A 3,736-nucleotide genomic window follows, 5' to 3' on the forward strand; every position below is an offset into this window, starting at 1 on the left:
TCGCAGAAATCGATTAGAGAATATTATTAATAGCGGTAATCTTACCACTGTACTTGTTTTTTTTTAATGGCGCTGACGGGTGACGTGACATTTTTATAGCCATTTAAATAAGGAATCGCTTTCCAATCATTGCGGGCGGCGAAGGCGGACAACCACATGTTAGAACATGATCCGAGAAGGCGAAAAACGAGAAAAATAATGCCGACCAATCAGAAAATGCCAATTTTTGAGATATTTTGAAGAGAGATAAAAGATCCAACGGTGGAGATCAAGCGCCAGTAAAACCTTGATATCTTGATTGGGCTGAAATTTTGAGAGCGTGTTTTTCTTTTTCCCCTCTACATTCCCTATGGTTGGATCTTTAAATAGAGGTCTGGAAAAGGGCGAAATTTACTTTTTGAAGCTCTCTCCAAGGATTTGGCCAGGAAGGACACAAGAATTGCTTTGGAAGTCGACAGTTCTTGATTTTGCACTCAAATCTGTAAGTTTCTGATTTGTATTTCAACATTCTTCTTGAACGATTCTAAAACGCCAAGGTATGGGCGAAATGTACATGCCCTAGAAGTGGTTTTGAATGAAATTAGCATTGCATTTTGATTTTGATTCAAGATCTGGTTTTTAATCTTTAATTCTACATCAATTTGGAATATTTCTGCATTATTAGATTTTTAATTTAGGGTCGGATTTCACCTTTTCCCCAATTTCTTCACTTTATATTTCTAGGTTAATTTGTCTAGTTTATCTCTCTAGATTTCAATGTTTATTGATTAGAAATTTAATTTAATATATAAAAAACCCAAAAAAAAATTTGATTCTAAAATTCATTCATCTTGAAGTCCAATTTAAAAATATCTTTCTTGATTATTAAATTCCCAATTTTAATTCATAAAAGTTGTCTTAAAATTTTATAATAATTGGGAAATTAATAATCCGAAGTAATCTGATCTTATAATTGAAATAATTCTATCTTGAGCTTTTTAACCGAAATATTTACAATGAAAATTAAGTTTTTTACTTGACTTTGATTAATTAAAAACATTATTAAGCATAATTAAGGTTTATTAATTGCAAAATTTATTCATCTTTGAATTAATTCATAAAAATTGGATAAAAATTCTTACTTGCTGCCTCCCTGTGGTTCGACCCACTGCGTGCTCTATATTCTATATTTAGTTGTCAAAGGGTATTTATAAATTTTATTGTTTAAGTCTAAACGTCAAATCAATGACATATTTACACGCAATTTTAGGCTTATCATCTATTTAAGCCACCCGTTGTGCTTCGAATTTCATTTACAGACATTGAGAAATTGACCGCTAATTGTTAACTAAATTAGAATTTTATCTTTATAATATTCTTGTGGTTATTTCGTTTGTTCAAATACAGATATAGTATGATAAATTATGTTCATTGAAATATTTATATAATATAAGATGCCCGATATTGAGTAGGAAGTCCACTATCAAAATCAGGGATACATGTGAATTTCCAATGCACCATGATACACTTGTGAAAATTTCAAAAAGAATTCTCAGGTGATATCTTAAGGCTCCCCTTAATATTTTTGTTAGTCAGCCACCTAACATCACTAATTTAGTGTAGTTTCTTCCACAGATGTAGATAGGGAGAGTAAAGACTGGCATCGCCGTTTGCCTATACATCAAACAAGCAGATGAAATTGATTTGGATGAGATTAAGGAAAAACCTTCCACAGAGGGGGGAACACAACAGCATTACAGCACAAGTGGAGGGATGATCTTCCCAGGAGATGACCATTAATGCGGCAGAGAACAGCAGCAGCCACGCCAAAAACAAGAGAGAGAGAGAGAGAGAGAGAGAGAGAGAGAGAGAGAGAGGGGAAAGAGACGAAGAGGAGATCGTCAAAAGAGAGGATGGAAAAAAGATGAAGAGAAGATCGTCAAAATTTGGGTCTATCCCAGTTCTAACCAGTCGCTCCCTCGCCGAAAGATCGTGCTTTAAGGAACGAAGATCATGTATGAACTGCCGGAGGATTCATCAGAAGTTTGCTCCGCCGGAGGACAAAAGATCCACACCGCTGCGCATAAACGTCGTTCCAAGAATCAACACAACTCCAAGCGAAGATTATTATTATTCTCAAGAACAGCCGAAGAAGAACATCAGATTCATTCGTTCCGGGAGAAAACACTGGAAAAATCCAAAACCCACATGAGAAAACTCCCCCGGAAGCTCCCTGCGTATTCACATTCCGATCTTGGTACGTGTGTATAGAGAGAGAGAGAGAGAGAGAGAGAGAGAGAGATGGATGAGATAGAAACCTCAGTCATGGGCGGCGCGGCCTGCTCCTCCGCTTCCAAGGCTGAAGAACAGAGTCTTGGAATTTGTGGGGAAGCGCAGTTCTTCTTCTCGTCGCACTTCTTCTCTTTACGGCTGTATTCGCAGACGGAGGGTCGGCTGCTGCTGCTAACTCGGCGTCTTCGCTGGTGTGGCGATCGCTGTCCTTGGACGATGGCGAGTCGATCTCGCTCGGGTCGACGTGTTCTTCGCTCTCCGAGTCTCGCACGACGCAGAGCGCGGCCATGGCGAGGAGGTCGAGGCCGTGGCAGCGAGAGGAGGGCGGGGGGGGAGAAACGGCGGGAGCGACGCAGTCGAGAGAGAGCAAGGAAGACATGGCGCTTGTTTAAGAGGGAATTCTCGTCGTTTGATAGAGAATTCGGGGCGATGGGAGGGAGGGAAGCGGAAGATGTGGGGAGAGAAGAAGAGAGAATGAATGGGGGGACATGAAGAAAGAAGCATAAGAGAGAAGGGAAGAGCGAAGTACAGTCGATCAAACCGGGAGTTGAATCCTGCAGAAACTCAGTATAATCCCAAGAGTAATTAAGACAAATAGGAGTCACATCTCTCTCTCTCTGTATATCTCTCTCTCTTCTTTGTCTGTGTATATCTCTCTCTCTCTTTCTCTTTGTATCTCTCTTTCTCTCTCTCTCTCTATGTATCTGTCTCTCTTTCTCTCTCTTCTTTCTCTGTGTATCTCTCTCTTTCTCTCTCTTCTCTCTGTGTATCTCTCTCTCTCTCTTTTTTTCCTCTGTGTATCTGTCTCTCTCACTGTATCTCTCTCTCTCTCTGTGTTTCTGTCTGTCTGTCTCTCTCTTTCTCTGTGTATCTGTCTCTCTCTTCTTTTTCTGTGTATCTCTTTCTGTGTATCTCTCTCCCCGTCTTTCTCTGTGTATCTCTCTCCCTCCCTTTCTCTCTCTCCCCCCCTCTTTCTCTGTGTATCTCTCTCTCCCTCCCATTCTCTCTCTCCCCCTCTTTCTCTGCGTATCTCTCTCCCTCCCATTCTCTCTCTCTCTCTCCCCCTCTTTCTCTGTGTATCTCTCTCTCCCCCCTCTTTCTCTGTGTATCTCTCTCTCCCTCCCTTTCTCTCTCTCTCTCTCCCTCTTTCTCTGTGTATCTCTCTCCCTCCCTTTCTCTCTCTCCTCTTCTTTCTCTGTGTATCTCTCTCTCTCTCCCCCTCTTTCTCTGTGTATCTCTCTCTCTATCTCTCTCCCTCCCTTTCTCTCTCTCTCCTCTTCTTTCTCTGTGTATCTCTCTCTCCCTCCCTTTCTCTCTCTTCCCCTCTTTCTCTGTGTATCTCTCTCTCTATCTCTCTCCCTCCCTTTCTCTCTCTCTCTCCCTCTTTCCCTGTGTATCTCTCTCTCCCTCCCTTTCTCTCTCTCCCCCTCTTTCTCTGTGTATCTCTCTCTCTCTCTCTCTCTCT

The 3,736-nt window shown here is 41.2% G+C and overlaps 1 long non-coding RNA gene across 1 annotated transcript; it reads right to left on the minus strand.

Annotated features, from left to right (window-relative positions):
• Window positions 1-1,733: 1,733 nt before the first annotated feature.
• LOC144712071 (uncharacterized) lies at window positions 1,734-2,845 on the minus strand. The gene is made up of 2 exons (XR_013583725.1): window positions 2,298-2,845; window positions 1,734-2,056 (listed from the first exon to the last, which is right to left on the minus strand). It is a non-coding gene; the product is annotated as an uncharacterized LOC144712071 (long non-coding RNA).
• Between the last annotated feature and the right edge of the window lie 891 nt (window positions 2,846-3,736).

The sequence above is a fragment of the Wolffia australiana genome, chromosome 14 (assembly GCF_029677425.1).
Source record: "Wolffia australiana isolate 7733 chromosome 14, ASM2967742v1".
Taxonomy (NCBI): Eukaryota; Viridiplantae; Streptophyta; class Magnoliopsida; order Alismatales; family Araceae; genus Wolffia; species Wolffia australiana.